The sequence below is a fragment of the Vanessa atalanta genome, chromosome 30, assembly GCF_905147765.1.
Source record: "Vanessa atalanta chromosome 30, ilVanAtal1.2, whole genome shotgun sequence".
Classification (NCBI taxonomy): Eukaryota; Metazoa; Arthropoda; class Insecta; order Lepidoptera; family Nymphalidae; genus Vanessa; species Vanessa atalanta.
In genome coordinates this window covers 2722024-2741654 of record NC_061900.1, presented here as the reverse complement: position 1 = coordinate 2741654, position 19631 = coordinate 2722024, and the positions used below count along the sequence as shown (strand labels likewise).

General features: G+C 33.9%; 1 protein-coding gene across 3 annotated transcripts in view; it reads left to right on the top strand.

Annotated features, from left to right (window-relative positions):
* Positions 1–1013: 1013 nt before the first annotated feature.
* The window catches only part of LOC125075363 (cyclin G), a 29688-nt gene continuing 11070 nt past the window's right edge, over positions 1014–19631 (top strand). The window contains exon 1 of one of the 3 annotated variants that reach the window (XM_047687096.1): positions 1014–1482. The gene's annotated coding sequence lies outside the window, so the exon portion shown is untranslated. Of the gene's footprint in view, positions 1483–1605; positions 1740–19631 lie in introns of those variants that run through there. The other 2 variants (XM_047687095.1, XM_047687097.1) reach the window with 2 other exon arrangements.

Genomic DNA, 19631 nt, shown 5'->3' with positions numbered 1-19631 from the left:
AAAAAAACTACTATATACAGTATTTTTATATATTACCATATATTATTTATATATTATTTTAAACTGAAAAAAAAATGTCAGTGTTGGCCACGCCTTCCAAGAAGACGACAAGCTCGAAGTCCAGCGAAGATCTGCTGATGTTCAGTAAAAATATAAAATAACGCCACAATTTATAAAAATAAACTGTCAGCTCGTGGATGTTGTATATTAAATAAAAATATGTATATATATACCTAAATAGACGACAAATAATAATAATCTTTATAAACTTTTTAATGTTTATAATATAATTGTCACCGTAAATAATGCGTTAAATTGCAATCATATTTCACGGTTCACAATATTTCGAGAGTTTACAATCTGACGAGATAGATTGTAATCTAACGATGTTTGTAATCTTACGGTGACATTTATATATGAATTCTGTAACTTGGCAATTTTTGTTAACACAATAAGCTGAGATATTTCGATCTACGTATTGTTAGAAAATAAATTCTTATGAATCCCTTTCATCTGGTGTTATTAGATCACACAGTAAGATATTAAACTTTTTTTTTCTTTTTACGTCAATCATGAGACTGATTCGTTATTTTTTAAATACCGCTTATCATTTATCCTGCCAGTATTAAATCGCAATATATAGACTTCGCATCTTAATATCTTATTTTACAATGTTTTAAACAAATATTATAATAAGATATTATTATAGGCTGTTTTAGTAATTTAAGAAATAATTATCTTGATTATTTTAAAAAGTAAAAAGTTCATATCAAACTTTGTATTATTTCATTGAACCGGAATGACGTCCGTAAAATAATATTGTTATAATAATAATAATAAATCAGTATGTAAGAATAATAAATGTGAGAAACACATTATACATAAAATAAATATTTCTACTAAATTTTACAATAATATTAGTAGAATTTTTCACCATGTATTTTAGTAGGGCAACATTGTTTCACTTTTTGTTTACTAGTTTGGTAGGCTTCGCTTCATCAAAACAAGTTCAAATATACTAGTCAGTTACAGTAGTTGTCTCGATAAAAAGTATTTGTGTACTTATTTTACAATTAAATCTTAACTAGCTAATAACTTATCAATTATACTTCCATTTTAAAAGGCTGTTGTCATTGAAATGTTACATTAATATTTTATAAGTACATATTATCAAAGTCTCTTTGTTCGTCTTGTGAGAAGATTGCGACGTTGCCGCTCTTATCAAGTGAAACTTTACGTCAATAGAAAACTTAAATTTCCTTTGATTTTTTCTTTTACAATCATATACGTGAACATTTTATAAGGATATAAACAATAAGTTATGTACAAGTTGTTTGAAATGTGTGATTGTGAACAATATTCATTGTCTGACGCAATAACGGTTTGGCAACAGCGCGCGGAATTGGACTGAACTCGATCGCCCAAATGTATTAGAAAACTAATTAGAGTTTTTCAAATTCACATCTCTTATCCTTTTATGAGGTAAGTCTAAACGAGGAATACTAACGTATTTTTCTATTTCGATTCTCTTAAAAATGTTATACGCTAAAAATAAATTACGTATATGAGTAATTTGATTTTCCCGCGTAATGACGTAATTTTTGGGTGGTCGGCCATCTTTTTCCTGAATATGACAGTCATACGGATAGCTATCAAGGTTTTATTTGTGCGAGGTGTAAAATAAAATTTCTCAAGTTATAAGGAGTTTTCAACCCCAAAACTACCACGGAAGCATCCGGGTGAGTTTATTTCCGATACACGTAATTTTTTTTAACGTATAACTGTATTCTTGCGAAAATTGTATAAAATATGTTTCGGATTTAACATAACCTACATTAAGAAACTCGGCATCCCGTTTTTGGGTCAACTGATGTCTTTATCGTCAAATAACCGTTTAGTTTCAACATTATTTGCATAATCCTATTCGAAAACTATACATAAATGACACAAATTCCTTTTAAATATTTAAATACTTTTGTGACGTTTCCAATACGAATTTCTAAGAAAAAAAAACCTTATCATGGAATTTGGAATTTTAGTCGAAGTTTTATAAATAAAACTACGCATGAAATCGTTTTTTTTTCTCATGTATTATAATTTTCAGTGTACGAGACAATTACAATTTCTAGAAAGTTCTATAAACTTCATTAACAAACTTGTCGGAACTTGTGCGAAGTTACACAATGGATATTTATAGAATAAACGTGGTATTATTTAAATCATTCGACATTTTAAGTCATAGACGCGTTTCTTTATTGTTAAAATCTCGAAATACCTTCATTATTTTTTATCAATACATATTAACTAAAAACTCACTTTTTCATAAGCCATGCTTTCTTGAAACTTTATTATCAATTTATACTAATTATGACGAAATTTCGTTAAAAATAACCAAAAATAAAATATTCTTTATTCTAATAAAGGCAAGTTTTTGAAAAGTCATGTTAAAGTGTTGAAATTACCACCGGCTTAGAAAGCGGATTCAACCGAGAAGAACTGGCAAACTAAGTACAGTCATACTCAAAAGTGTACTGAACAACTCATATCTATTAAATACCTATTATTTAAATAACAGACATATTAAACTGAGTAATATGTATATCTATATCTTATAGGATAGATTCAGACCGGTGAATGTATCTCTTAAAAACTAAATGATGAAATAAAATAGGGAAACGTTGACAATTTTGTTTTTAAATAGACATTAATTTTGGTGTCGTACACCTTATACGTTTTTAACAAGAAATAAAGACTATCATGCTTAAATTAACCTTGCCAACATGTAATTTTTCATTTATTTACGTGAACCAAGAATTTGTTTTGTTCGTTCTTGTTTAATGTATTTATAAAATGTAATGTCTACACAATCAAAATGTTATCTATGTTGTCTATGGAGGTTATATACCTTTTGGTGGATAGTATTAGAGATTTTAATGGTTTAAATGTTAAGTGTTGTGTAACTACGCACAAGGGACATAACATCTTAGTTATAATATAATGGTAAGTATAGTTTTATTGAAATTTCTCATATTGCTCTCGACCATTCGCCCCTTTCTCATCATCAACGATCATAATGATTGTAAAATACGATATTCTACATGACTATTAATTATGGTTCAGCAGATATCTTAGTTTGATAAGTAAATATCAGCGATATCGTTACGCGTGCTGCGCACATGTATAAGCTATTTCGATGATAAGAATGTGTCGTTCCATTCATGGTAAATATTTTAATTTCATAAATGTTACAAACCAGAGATAAAAATGAAATTAACATTCATAATTTATAGTTAAATGGGATTACTGTCATTATAAAGTTGGTTTTCTCTTTTTAATCTTAATATGTATATTTATAGAATACGTAGGTCATTGGTGTTGCTAGAAATTTTAGTTTTCTTATATAGCAATGTGCTACCGACTTTGGCGACTAAGATGTTATCCTTTGTGGTTACAGCTTACTCCCCTTTTAAACTGTCACACAAAAATCTTAACATGATGCTCGGTGGTAATATTCAATGAGTAGGTGGTGACTATTAATATTAATTTTGTCTCTGTGCGTTGGAACATTTACAGCACAAATTTCCAAATTATATATTCAAACAAATATAGATTACGAGTTAAAACTCACAGAGCAGGCTTGATGGTGGATTGGAGATATAATACCTTTGTTTATTATGGTTTTTTTTTAATATATGTCAACTAATATGTCATATATAGTTAGTCTTTGGGGTAGTCATCTCCTCCAACTGTTAAACGACATCAATATGGCTTTTGATAAACAGTATTGCCTACTATCATCTCGACTCGTGTTATTTAGAGCGTTTTTTTTATCTATCTGGGTTATGTAGCGTATTGCTAAATAGTTGGTATGTTCAAATCTATATTATTTATTTTTTATCTAAAGATTGATAAAAGCCGGCAGGCTTAAGTATTAGGAAAACATTGATAATACATTTATCCTTTTTTTATTTATTTAAGACTAGTTTTCGTACGTGTAAAAAATAATATAAATAATGGCGCCTTGAACGTCGACGAGACTGTTATCGGAATTTTGGAAGAAAAAGTGGATATAAGTATCTACGTGTTGTATTATAAATAAAGATATATTAATCGTAAACTCTTAGTATAAAGTAAAATACGTGAGTAAAATACGTGAATCTTAGTTATGTTTATATTTTTTCCTAAGAATAAGGTATAGAGTCTTCATTGGTGTCATTTCTGATCATCGCTGCTCTAAGTGACGTACACAGCAGCCTTATCGAGTCGCTTATAAGTTTATTTGGTCAGCTGCTTGCGAAAATATCTGCGCAATTGTCGTTTGAGGTCGTATTTTACGCGTATGAAACGATTATTAATAACATAAATTATTGCATTACGATTATTTCGTGACTTCCGTTCTTGTATATAAATTATTTTTTGTCATTTTTTTTTTGATAATCCGGTTTATTAATTCGATAAAGTTCGTCGGGGACGTCGTAGTTAAACAATGCTGTCGATTCGAATGTCAACGAACATATAAGGAGAAAAGCGTTTAAAATGATTAATTTAATTAATTAAATCTTGATAAGCTATTATTTTCATAACAAATAATACAAATTCCTCACATCGCCAATGCGCCACCTATCTTGAGATCCAAGGTGTAATCCCTTGGACCCGTTGCCAGTGATTTACTCGCTCAGTCTACTAACCGGAACTGAATATTGATGTTTGGTGGTAGAATTATGAGTTGATGTATCTATCCGTGCTTGCGAACACACCCTAAGTAGTGGGATTACGAAGTTTTGACCAAGATTACATTCCTAAGCATATACAATCTTTTCGAATAAATACTACAAAAACCAAATAAACATTTGATATAGAATTGATACGATATCATGATATATGATATTCATTATGGTTTTTCGAAAAATATACGTTTTGAATATCGAAGATACTGTTATAGGTATTTTGGAAATAAATGAAAGTCGATGTGAACAGTTGAATCGATTAGTTTTGTTTTATAAATAAACATATATTAGAGTTTGGTCTCGTCCTTGAACTGTTTCCGGTGGTATCCGGTCTATCGTCCGGTTATAAGTGAAGTAATCGAGAGTACGTCCCGCGCAAATGTCCCTTATCCGCGAAATATGGCCGTCGTGTTCAAAATGGGTCACTAGGTCAACACGTTTTATATCCGAACTCGGGATTGTTTTAACTAGTCACACCCTAAAAACCGTTTTTAAGTAGGTCATGAGGTAACGTACCCCATACCCTTTTCCGTAATGAAAAATTCCATGGCTATCGGCTGGGTTGTTGAGACGTGATAATGTTGGAAATTTGAAATAAACTTACTTTGTCATTAATATTAGTATTGTCTGTGGTCATCACGACCCCGACCTTGAAATGTAGTTGTGAAAAAAAACAACTCGCTAACGTATGGCAAATATTGTGTTAAATTTAACGTTCTCGTGTCGAAACTGTAAAAAGATAAAATTAATTGTGTACAAAATGTTGTGCGTTGAAGAGTTTCTTCGTCTGGAGCGAATATAAGATACAGGGCGTAGAATAAGTAAATGATAACTATAAAAAAAAAATATAATGTATAAGAGTAAGAATTACTCAACTAAAAAACCACAAATACTTTAATTCGTAGGACTTTGTGGTAAGCCCTTCCGGGTAGGTTCCACCCACTCATCAAAATCAAAATCAAAATATACTTTATTCAAGTAGGCTTTTACAAGCACTTTTGAATCGTAATTTAACAAATTATTTAAAGTAAAGCTACCACCGGTTCGGAATGTAGATTCTACCGAGAAGAACCGGCGAGGTAGGCTACCTTATCTTACGATAACGTACCCCATACATGTAGTTCAGCTTAGGCATTTGTAAGTTATCCTCATTCTCACCCATATTAGTTAACTTAAAGACGTAGGCTTGCTCGTAAGCATTATTTTCGTATTATAAGAATCTCGTAGGAATAGTTTTTGTTAGAGAATTTTTTTGATAAGAAAATTTTCGTAGACGAATGCGTGATACAATAAAGTTCATCTAAACTGCGAAAACGGTCATCGTTTACGAGAAAAATGTAAAAAATTAAACGAATACTTTTTATAATAATAAAGTGTTCTTGTGAAAACGGTCGTTTACGAGAAAAATGCAAAAGACCTTTGACTTTGACCTTGAAGACTCTTGACTTTTGATTAATTTGTAATAATATACCGAAGATATACCATTTTCAAATCTACTTATTTTTTATGTCTATCTTGACCGAACTTAATGTACGTGCAAAGAAATATTCGTTACACTGTGACGTCATAATGAACAGCCATTGTAAATTCGACTCTATGTCCAAGTGATAAAGGCGACAATAAAGTTATATTAAAATGTAGTAACGTCTAAATTTAATATGTTGTAAATTCAACTCTATTTCGATAGTATTAAGGCGATTATAATGTACGAAAATAGTTCACGACATGCTCACGTGCGTTCTATCTGTGTATGATAATTAAGAACGCTTTGGACGTCAAAAAAAAAAAGATACTCAAATTGTTGTTGACATTTTGTGATGTATTTTTTTTTATATAAAACTTTTATTTGTCTCAGTTCTATGTAATATAGTCGTCTCTTTCTAGAAGCATGTACTAGACAGAGATAGAGATTAGTTTGAATTATTTGAAAGTATTATGTCAAGTTTTTACTACATTTTGTAAAACAATGTCCCTTCTGTCTGTCTAGCTGTTGAACTAAATAACGGTTTTTATGTAAATTGTCTGAAATTTGACGATTTTCGATTGTTTCGATAATCAATTGTTATGCATAATTAATAATACACGTATTATATAGCTGTCTCCTTCTTTCGAATATAAAGCCAGTTAACCGTCTCACTCGGGTACAATAAGGGTCTATGTACAACTTTTTAGATTAAAAAACAAATATAAATAGAAAAAACTTGCCTTTTAATGTCGAAATGGGCTTATCTTTGATATAATATGCATTTACATTAAAAGCTTGTAAATTTCCCACTGCTGGGCCAAGGCCTCCTCTCCCTTTGAGGAGAAGGTTTATTGATTTAATCCGCATTAAAATCCGTTGCTTAGTTTGAAAGATCTAAGCGTACAGACGGCGGGAAGCGACTTTGTTTTATACTCTGTTAACTTGTATAAAATAATCCAAATACATTAATAGAACAACGCCGGAAGTAAATGATAAAAACAAACATATGAAAACGTTGTAGTTATTCAACTGCGCAAATGTCTGGCAGGTGCTTAAAGCGCTATAAAATTAGGGTAACCATAATTTTTTGTGAACCGAATTTACTATACAAATGAATTTACATTTATAAAGCAACGTTCAGTATTTACGTGTTCCGGTTTGAAGGGTGAGTGAGCCAGTGTAACTATAGGTAGCTACAGTTAACTAACTCCTAAACACCCCCCCCCCCCACTTATATGCGGCCAGAGATAGCCTTTAATACAGTCCAGTAAAATAACAGAACACTATTTAAATAAAGTGTATTTTAATATCAAACGCCTCAAGTTGAAAGATCTTTGTCCGATGTGTTATGTACAGCGAGAAGATAATTCTCACGTGACTATATTTATTAAGTTTGAGTGTCTGTTATGACTGTCTGACCTATAAGGTCATAGTGTGGTCTTATGTATCACGACCTACCTTAATGAACATATATTATCTAACTACACACACTGGATAACTCACCTTTCAAACTTAGTTTTTACACAATTTCTTAGAAGTAGAATGTGATATGAGTTTGTGTACTCGTTTCCGTGTAGTCACAGTCAACGAAAACACAAGTCTTGGTTGGAAACATTCACTCATAAATATTCTATCGTCATACAGTAATAGTCAGTACAGTTGTGTTCTGGTTTAAAGCGTGAGTGAGCCAGTGTAACTACACGCACACGGGTGTATAAAGTAGAAATAAATACATTTTATGTCCTCATCCATTTTAACCTAGGTGGTCATTCTGAAACCCCGGGAATCCTCCGTAGGAATTGGAGGCCCGCATAGGCTGGCTGGCCGTCAGGGCGTCACGGTAGCACGCGAAAGCGATCCTGTGGCGCCCGCTGAAAAGACGGAGAGGGTACCGCTGGTTTTTTAGTGTTTATTCCGGTGTACTTACTCACATCTACTTTACGGGGGGAAACGGGTCAGGTGTTTTTCCAGCAAGAAAAAAAATGTGGTCATTCTCAAGAAAGACAAGCAAGTTTGACATACTTTAGTACACCTGTGTTTGCGCGAACACGGGTCGTTATCCGTTGTGAAGGTAAATACAACACGACCAGAGGCCAAATCCACTAACTCATAACTGTCATGATACGTTCCCGATTTTATTCCCGATCCGATTTCGACTCGTCCTCACAAAAATAAACCTCAGCTTAACCGTAATCGAGGTTCAATTCTACTGACTCAAAACTCGGTTACGGTCTCATTTTGAAGAGCTCCAACCGTAGATGTGCAGAAAATTAAAGAGGATTCTTGATTGCGATTTACTAAATTGTTACGATTTAACAAAGAATCAATTTTAGATAGCGGAATAATAGTTACTGCGAAGAATAGATCAACTTGGATTAGTTTCAGTTATCGCTCCTGTCGGGCGTCCCGAGACGCACACTTATTTTTTAACGCCCATTACGTAATAACCAATTTTCGTCTCATAATCTTAGGTGCACCTTAGAATTTTCTTTTTTTAGACTATCATTACATAGTTTAAAAGTCGCTTACCACTGTCTGTCCCTATGTACGCTTAGAGCTTTAAAATTACACAGCGGATTTTGATGCGGCTTTTTTTTTAATAGATAGATTGATTCAAGAGGAAGGTTTATATGTATAATACGTACACAATATAGTAGAGAAACACTGAACCCTACAAGATAGATCAAAATAATGTACTACAGTATTGTAAACCTAAAAAAGGTCTTCAAAAAAGTCTGCAATGGTATAATTACGTCTATCTCTTAGGGATAACCCACAATGACCATTTTTTATCTTAGGCTTATTTTAGAAGCTATTTTAAACAATACAGCATTGATCCTTATAAGAAAACGCAGAGACAGCTGTCTAATGACTGAAAAACTGTGATCATTGTAAGACATTCTGTAGTATATTTAGTATCAGTGCACCCGTGGGAAGCCGGGGCGGGTCGCTAGTATCTTATAAATTGACTACTGAGCTATCAAAACGTACATTGAAGATAAAGCATTCGCCCTTTTACGGGTCGCAATTAAAATGTACGTAATGAAATTTCGTCCACACGATTTTCGAGCGTCGTTATCAAGGGCATTAAGTTACTCGCCTTGAAGTTTTTGCGCGTGGAAGAGGCCGCGTTTTAGTAAACGTAAAAACAAAACAGTGTCTATGGATAACATTGAGCGTCGTAGTATGTTATCGCTGTTACTTTATTTAAGCTTGTAAAAAAATTTTTTTTAATCTTTTTTGGGATTTGTGCAAGCTCGCCGGGGTAGGTAACCTTACCACCCTGGTTTATGGGCAGTGCTATGAGGTGGCCCATTTGCCCGTATTCCAACATAAAAAATAACGTGACCATGAATTAATGAGAGGAATTAAACGGCCTCTACTTGTACTTATCAGATTATAATATGCGTAATTACTCGTTGTAAGTTAAAACCTACTGTGTGTTTTAATATGGCGCCCTCTAGAAGAAATGAAGTCAATAATTTATAAATAGAAACTGCGTGTACTTATGTACGCGCGTGAGAAGTTCTAATTATTCGCCATAATGAAATAAACTATATAGTTTCTTATTGCATGCATTACAATGAAACATTAACAATTATTGATTTTTTTTATGATATCGGTAGGCGAACGAGCAAGTAGTAACCAACGCCCATAGACAATGGCGTTGTAAGAAATATTAACCATTGCTTACATCACCAATTCGCCACCTTGGGAACTAAGATGTTATATCCCTTGTGCCTGTTACACTGGCTCACTCACCCTTCAAACCGGAACACAACAATACTGAGTAATGCTGTTTGGCGGTAGAATATCTGATGAGTGGTACCTACCCAGACGGGCTTGCACGAAGCCAACTAAAATGTGATAAATGTATTTTCTTCTATAATCAACACTATATCTACAAACACACAAAGGTATCAGACATAGTTAAAATTGTAATAAAAAAAATACATTGTAAAATAGATATCAACTGAAGTTTTCTATTTAAAACTCCCATCATATGGAGTGCATGAGATCCTAATATAATAAGTTCTGTGTTTTCATCACCGACATAATATATATTATTCTTGAATCAATTATGTTTGCATCGTAACAAACAATAAACGTGTGATAATCGTGAATCATTTGTAAACGACGCAGCAGTTTGGCGTCAAAAATATGTCGCCGCTTACGTGACATTCAGCTCGTTATGCTCATGCGCCGATAATCCCCCCCCAATATTGAAGCATGTACGGCCTCTGTGCGAAACGACGCAGAATAATTGTTAGGAGATACGGTTTTAAATAGGAAAGTGCCACCGAATTTTACACGGTGTCTGTGTTTGCTTCTAAAATCGTTTGTCTTGAATGACTATCAACGCAGAGGTGAAACTATTGAGTTGAGAACATTTAAATTTTTAAAATGGGTTTGTTTTGTAACAGAAGTCCATTGAGGGAGGATTTTTTGGGAATTTAAACTTTTTCGAGTGAAAACGCAAATAGTTTTCACGGCTTATCTATCATGAAGTTTTGCACACATGTCAGAGGGTATACGATAGGATACCAAACAAACACCCCCCCAAGCACCCTCGTGGAAATTAAGACTGATAAAAGCCATAGCCTTCGAAGCCGTACTCTCATTTAACTGTATAGTTAATTCGAATTCTAATGTCTCCAATGAATCTCAATTGGAGGTCATATAACCGACCTCGCGATGGCATTGTATTATTTATATCGAGTACGTTCGTGTCGTTAGGCCTCCTATAAGGATAATTTGTAGTTAAACGACTTCAAATGAAGGCTCTCCGTTGCTCTCGTATCGGAAGGATAGATGAAAATTTATAATTACTCTTCGGATGGGATTGGTTTATATGTAATGTTCATTTTTTGAATTTAAATTGACGTCAAAAATCCCAAGAAGAAGATATTTTCCAAGTTAGGCAACTATAAAAAAAAAACTATGAGTGAGGAAGTCGTTGTCGTAGGGTTTAATGCAAACTTTGCTATCAATTTGGAAGTCAAAAATGCATTACAAAAAAAAGGGAGTTACATTAAAATATATATTATAATTACGAAAGTAACTGTCCGTCTGTTACGCTTTCGCGGCGAAAACACTGAATAGAATTTGATGATTTTTATTATGAAGCAAGTTTGAACCGTAAGGAAGGACATATGCTCCTTTTTAAGCCTAACTTGGTGAGCAATCTCTAAAATACGAGTGAAACGCGTAGGCGCATATTATTGAAGTTATAAATTAGATATAACAACGGCAAGGACAATAGTATGTCTGTGGAGATAGAAAAAATATTTAAAAAAAAAAAAACATTAAAAGTTATTACAAAGTATGAGAATTTTCATGAAATAAGTTACCGTAAGTGTGAAGCCTAAAAAAAATGTAATAGTTTTAATTCGGGCATTTAGAAGTAATGTGTCTTCGTTCGGGTAGTCGTGTGATAAAGGCGTTTAAACTTTTATGGTGATCTGTATGTAAGTAGGATGATTTGGTTTAATGAATTCGAGGTTTTGCGAAAACCCTGATAGTTTGACGCGAAAACATTTCTCAGTCTTGTCAGTGTTACCCTAGCGTTTTTGAGAAACTTAAGGCATGAACTGCTGGACATCTCGTAGTGTAATGACAACTTGAACCATTTTATCTAACGATAAAATTTTATATGATTTAATTTCAATGGGAATTTAGATCCAGATTTATGTTTTAAGATTTTGACAACTGTCCAAATTATTTAAGATATTTCAAAGTCAAGTTTGCCGTTAACGCAGTTACAAGGCGACGATTGTGGAGTAATATTATTTAGATGTCATGGTCGCCGCGTCTTGTCTGTGAAACCTCACGGGAAGAAGAAATAGCTTATTTGTTTTACTTTTAATATACTCGCTGGGTTACTCTATAATTTTAACATATTCCAAGCGAAGGAGTTTAGATTTACTGCTGTTTTATGCACTAATATGTCCTTTCTAGGAGTTCGAGTTTGCTTCATGCCAAGTTTCATCGAATTCGGTTCATTGGTTTGGTAGTGAAAGAGCGACGGACAGACAGACAGAGATACTTTCAAGGATCGCTCGAGTTTTAGGAGTTGGTCGTCAAATGTTACTGTCCTTGGATTTCAAGCAAGACACACAAATCAAATCAAATCAAAATATACATTATTCAAGTTGATTTTTGAATCGTAAAAAGTACTTTTGAATAGTCATTGTACAAATTATATTAAGTGAAGCTACCACCGGTTCGAAATGTAGATTCTGCCGAGAAGAACCGGCCAGAAAGTCAATACTTACTTTAGCATTTATACTTTTCCATTTAAATTTAATTACAAGGTTTTATTTATTTGTTAGTTTGTAAAAAATATACCCGTTGAATTGTGTCGAAGTTACTAATTATTGGAATATCGGAAGACAAATAATGTCTACAACAAAAAACAAATCATTCATGTATTAAATTTCTTGCCTATGTTGTTAAGTTCCTTTGTCTGGAGTCAATCTATGGTCTAGAATCAGGTCTTGTTTAATATATTATTGAATTGTTATTAGAACTTCGACAATATGTAAAATTTCAACTCAAACAAGATTTGCAACAACTAAAAGGCGTTACAAGTTAAATAAAAGCTTTTGAAGAGAAACATTTGTCCGCACAGATGTAAATTTTAAAGGATACACGACCCACTCGAGTGATCGTGGACCTTGTACCACTACCATCGGCTGAATGAGCGAGTGAGATGGCACGTCGTATCGTCTCTTTCGGGAACGATCGAGAAATTCACAATATGATCGCCATATTTGGCGTTCTATATACTTATCATATTATATATATATATATTTATGTGTCACTGTAACGGAAATCTCTACCTATATATGATTATGTTATGGAAAGATTTATTTCTTGGTATATATAATTCTTTTGTATGTCTTTATGTTACCGAATTTGGGAACGGCTGGTCAAATTTTGATGACATTTTTTTGTGTGTTTAAGCGCGTCCCAAGATTGATTAGTTTGAGTGGTGTAGTGATCACGATCTACGATATATTTAAAAAATTAGTTATTATATATAATTCACACTTGATATAACTTTTATTATGATCTTCTAAAACGAGTTATGCGTTTCCCCCGCGTGGAAGTGGTGGGTATGTGGGACTCGCTGGTGCCCCGGACTCCGAGTGCGCTCAGATACACAGGAATACCCACTAAAAAACCAGCGGTGCCCTCTCCGTCTCTTCGGTGGGCGCCACTGGATCGCTTTCGCGTGCTACCGTGACGCCCTGACACTTGATAAAGCCTATTCTAACCACAAGATGAGTAAAGTCTTATACATTTAATGGTAATAATCTTTGACATTACATTGACCTGATATAATTTATCGATATGTTGTATAACGATGTTCCTCGTTGATTCGTAAAAAAATATCGTTTGGTATTAAAATGGAACCAGATTAGTATCTCACGTGGATTACCTAACTAGATTTGGACAAAGTCCTACCACAAAATAAGTTTGCTTGGTATTAGAACTTTGTACAAGCCCGTCTGGGTAGGCACCCACTTATCAGATATTCTACCGCCAAACAGCAGTACGCAGTATTGTTGTGTTTCTTTTTGAACTGTGAATGAGCCTGGGTAACAGGCACAAGAGACATAACATCTTAGTTCCAAGGTTGGTGGCACATTGGCAATGTAAGGAATGGTTGCTATCGTCTATGGGCTGTAACTACTTACCATCAGGTGGACAATTTTCTCGACCGGCTAGCGATATCATAAAAAAAATGTAACGGTAAATGTTCTAGACGGTTCTAAAGTTTTAACAGTGAAATCATCTTCTCAACTGGGCCAAGGTTCGTTTTGATATTATTTACGAAACAAGTCACACAGTGATCTTGAATCATTCGAGGTAAATCAAATGCGGAGAGCAAGCTTACGTCATGATGAATAAAAAAAAAACTAAAGTTTAAAGTTGTATTAAATGAACCTCATTGTCTGTTTAAGTATCTCGGTTATTTAATTATAATTCCTTTGTACTGAGGGTTGAACTAACTCGACAAAAATGCCCATACCTTCTCCGAACCGAAGTAGGAATAAAGATAGACAAATCTTAGATTTACGTATTTATTGCGAATTGCTAATAACTCGGCTATATTGTGCACTACTAAGAGTTTAAGATAAATAAATCTTTGTATAAAAATACAGTACCTACTATCACACTTAACTACTTGTATCTAGTTTAAGTTTACTTCCATAGTAGAAGTTTCGTCGACGTTTAAAACGATTTTTTTTTCCCAAATCCACAGTGAATATCATAGACTAATCAAGCTCTCGACCAATGATATCGCGTCAGTTTGCTGTCAAATGTTGTTTATTTGGCTTTTATTCTCCTATTACAGTTATTTTGTGGTAGTGGTCGATGTAATTGCAGGCATAAGGGATGTACATCATAGCTGGTAACGTTGGTGATGAATTGGTGTGATGTAAGGAATGGTTATTATTTGTTACGAGATCTATATGTATATGGCTGTCCACCAGTGATAATAATAAATAATTAGATGTCTAAAACTATAGGTCCGATTGAATTGAAATTCTTTCTCGAAGTAAACGCTCCCTGAGAAATTGTTTTTGGAAAATTCACCTTCAAGAGGTGGATGTTGTAGCTTTATCTTTAAATATGTTATGAACGGAACTGTCTACTAGAACAAATATACTAAATATATTTTACATAACATACAAAAAGCTAATAACCTGTTAGGCAATATGTAACGACGTAATACTTTTATTTTTCATAACTTTTTTTTTATAACTGCGACAAAAATTTGGCTGAATGCCATACATATTAAAAAAAAAAAAACGACGTAATCGATTTTTAAAATCTAATCGTAGCAACAATGTTGAGTAGACAATGCGTGGGTGAGTCGTAGAGAGTTACTATAAAAGGAGCTAATAATATTAATATTAATACTCGTAAGGCTTTCCTGGCTGCATAGAAACCAGTCGTTCTACTTTCGCGCGAAAAACGCCAGAAATAACGACTCGTTTGAAATTGGAACAGCGACGCGACGCGACGCATCGCTGACGTTTGAAACGGAATTCCATTTTTTAAATTAATTCTCGGTTCACCGTTTGCCACAATGGGCACAGAGATTCAAAAACAGCCTACGCCGTATAGATTGAGCATTTGCATACGAAGTTACATCCTAACCAATATTATGAATACGAAAGTGAGTCTGTTTGTTTGTTACGTATTCACGGCTTAACTACACGTGAAATTTTGCACTCACGCTGTTAGGTGTATAGGGTGCGTACCTAATGCGTGACCCCCCAACATGGGTGAAAGCGCGCTCGGAAACTAGTATTGTATAAGATTTTTTTTCTGCCCCTATTTTTTTTTTAATATGATAATCAATTAGGCCTTTAATAGAAAGGATAACTTGTTATATTTATAATCGCAAACATACCCCCCCCCCCCCCATTTAATCGCTCAAAAGCGATTCGAATTCAGTGAGTTTATTATACTACAGCTGTTGGCGACAGATGGCAACTGTTTACACATATACAAGTATACCGTATAGATAATGTTGTTTATCGCTTGAAATAAGGTCTTATACAAGTTCTGGGTAGATCACGTATAACATTCTACCGTCAAACGACAATACTGGTATTGCTGTGTCGAAGGTTGTCAGGTTGCCGGACCTTATAGACCAGCTAGTTTTGTCCGGACATTAGGCTAAATAGGCCGGACAAACTACATTTTTAAAGATTTTGTGTCTCCATTATTAAAAGATACGGTTTTTTTTTTAAATGTAAAATCAAGCTTTGCTGATTATTACCATGAATCTTGTTAATTTCTAATTAAATATAAATACTATGGAATTTATCTCGTTTGCGAAATAAAAAAATTGTAAAAGGCCGGACATCGTTTATTTTGGCCTGACACGCAATCAAAAAGCCTATGTCCGGCTTTATCCGGACGCCTGGCAACCCTAGCTGTATCCCATAACATAATTGCAGAAAATTAAAAGTAAAGTAATGGTATGTTGTAGTTCGACTGCTGGGCTGGTCTTTTCAGGATACTTTGGATACCCATGTTTGTGGGGTGTGACCCTCTGTATCTATCATAGATCTTAAGATAGCGCCAATGGTTAATGGCGGTGCCTTGTCTCCATCAGGCTCATATCCCCGTTCTGTACCCATTTTTTTTTTATCATTAATATTAGTTATTTTGCATAACATGTCAGTTCTCTTTTTTCTTGTATGCAATATTCAGTTTTGTAATAGTTAGGCTTCGTTGAAGTTTTAAACATCAACTCGATGGAAACCATACGGGTTCAGCGGCAGCTGTTCGTTGAATACATCTGCCGCTGTTACACGTTCGAGCGTATTTTGGTAGGGCGGTACGCTTATCGTCATAACCTGATTGCGTTTATCAAATATTTATAAGGTTTTAAAAATAGCGTGACGTTGGCGTGCTTGAAATTATTTTTAATTCTATATTAATAACATAATATTTTCGTTGATTTTTGATGTTTTGATTAGTTTCGTATGAAATTTTAACCATTCCTTATATCGCCACTGCGTCACCGAGCTAGGGAGCTGAGATGTTATGTCCGTTGTGCCGTTGTGCCTAGTATGTGATATAACTAGTTGTCGCCCGCCGCTTGGCTCGCCTTTTGGAGTATCTTTAGTTATTTGGCATAAAAAAGTATCCAATGTCCTTTCTTGGAGTTCAAGTTTGCTTCATATCGAATTTCTTCAAATTCGATTCAGTGGTTTCGTTGTTAAAAAGCAACAGACAGACAGAGTTACTGTAATTTATAATATTAGTATATACAGCTCGTTAGTACGCGACTAGACAGAAAACAATTTCTATTACGGATCGTCTGAGTGAAAGTCGTTAAACAGTCGAAACAAAGGCGTTTCGTCTTCGAACTCACGCTTTCGAGTTTTGAGTTTTTCTTCTAGAACAATCGATACACACATAAACAATGATATTAATATTATACTACAGAAATAGGTTGGTTGAAATGGTATTTTGATTTGTTTTATTATTCGCCGCGATGGCCTACTTAGTGATACGAAGAATGCTGTTTCGGACTCGACAAGGAATTTGATTGATTTGGGACTTTAACGATAGTTGGACCCCGTAGGCAGTGCTGTTTTCGACGTTTGTTTTTTTTTTTTTTTAATGATTCGTTTAGTCTTGAGGAAATTTTGTTTGAGATGTTAACATGATTTTATTCGAATTCGTAAAAAAACCATAAATAAAATAGATAATAGTTAAATTTCTAAATAAACTTCGCACGTGGTAACTTCGCTACCCACTCGAAGTTTTTATGGCTTTTCTATGTTATAGTTAAAATTTGACTCATTTGAGATATATATATGTATGTGTGGGTGTATGAATTTAATATTTATATACACTAGTTTCGCATGTGGTTGAATTTTGTCAAAATTGGACCACATTTATTTTGATTTTCTACCCGATAAGTGAAGTACCAGATCTCCGAAACAAAAGGTCCGATTAAATTTAAGTTTAGTATATTTTTATATTACACGACGTAGATAACAAAGGGTCTCAGGGCGGGTAGCTTATCTGTACCGAGTTTCTAATTTAAATAGTTTGTTAAATGACGATTCAAAAGTGCTTGTAAAAGCCTACTTGAATAAAGTATAATTTGGTTTTGGTCTAATATTGTAAATGCGAAAGTAACCCTGTCTGTCTGTTGGTCTTTTACGGCGAATTTACTGAACCGATTTCGATGAAATATATTTTATTATGTTATATGGCTATTTTTTTTATGTCTAAAACTGACGATAACCCGTGAAACGCGAGCGAAGACGTGGGCGACGACGTTTTTTTTTTTGTATATGTTGGCGGATTGGCAAATGTTTCGCCTGGTGAGTTGCCAGAACAAATAGGTTTCTTTTTTCAAATGTTTGGGTTTACTTTTTTTTTTTTTTAAATTATTTCGTCAAACTTTATTTTTAATTTGGACGCAATAAAGTCCACCGATATCGTTAAGTGCAGAGCGATATCAATCGTGGCGTGATGCGTTCGTGCCGCTATCACTTGACCGATAAGAGAATGTTTGTGACGTCAGCGCTTGTTATTGTATAGAGGCGTTGGACAAAAGGAAAATCGCGTCTACGTTTCCTTATGGGGTAATTCTAAGTTTTATGACGTCTCCTGGGTAACCGTGGTCACTCAGTACATAGAGATATTTCTATACTTATAACGTACTAGCTATCGGTCCCGGCTTGACACGAATAAGGGTCCATATACCTACCTACAACTTTTAGACTGTAGAACAATTAATATAAAAAGAAAAAATCCAGTTCTATCCGGCTAGGAAAGTTGAAATTTTCTCTACTATACTGCACGTATTATACAAAAAGACCTCGGATAGATCTGTTTATTGATGAAATCCGCATTAAAATTCGTTGCGTAGTCCAAAAGGTCCGAGAGTACAGCCGGGAGCGACTTTGATTTATACTACGACTATCAATCGAAGTGTCGAAGATATACTATGTACTAAAAACAGTTCTTGATACATGCATATATCGACGTCACTTCTATTTTTTTTTTTAAATAAATGAAAGAATTTCACATCAATAATAACCCAATATAATATTATCGATCAGATTAATGTACTTTTAATGTTTTTAATATACTATCTATGAGATAATATGTTTACGTAAGTGGATTAAAGACGACATCAATATGTAATTGTGAATTATATACAGCAATTGTTTTTATGTACAGCCTTTTCCCGATCGAAGTAAGAATAAAAGATAAACAAGATTTTAAATTAACATGGTTATTTTTTTACTGTCAGTATTTAAAACGTAATATTCACCACGGGATTTTGTTCACGTGAACAAGACATTCGTATATTGAATGTCGAAATATCGAGCTCCACCAAATAAAAATCAAAACATGGTACGTTACGTTAACGTTTTAAATGCTGAAAGTTAAACAAACCCTGGTAACTCGCCGTCGACAATTATATTTGATATTTGCAACGATGTGCTTCTTACGAGGCTTTTACAGTAAGAGTGAACTGGCAGAAATTGTTGCGTAAGAAAAGAGAGTCATGGCCTTTTTGCTCTCTCTCTCTCTCTCTCTCTCTCTCTCTCTCTCTATCTCTGTCTCTTTCTATTGCATACGGTTTCATTTAAACTTTTTTTTTACGCGATATTTTAATAAGTTTTTGTTTATTGTCATTTAATTTATTATTAGTTATCGATTACTTAAAGGAACTTCGTTCCAACTGGGTCTTCCACGATATCTCACTATTTATCCATATAGAGTTTCTCGGTATCTCCAAACGAATATTGATTATCTCTGAAACAGAGGAGAAAATGGTACTGAACTTTTTTATCTTTGCCCATTTAAAAATATACAAATGATATCACGAAATTGTTTATTGTTTTTGTCGTATGTTCGAAGTCAAGGGACCCAGCTGA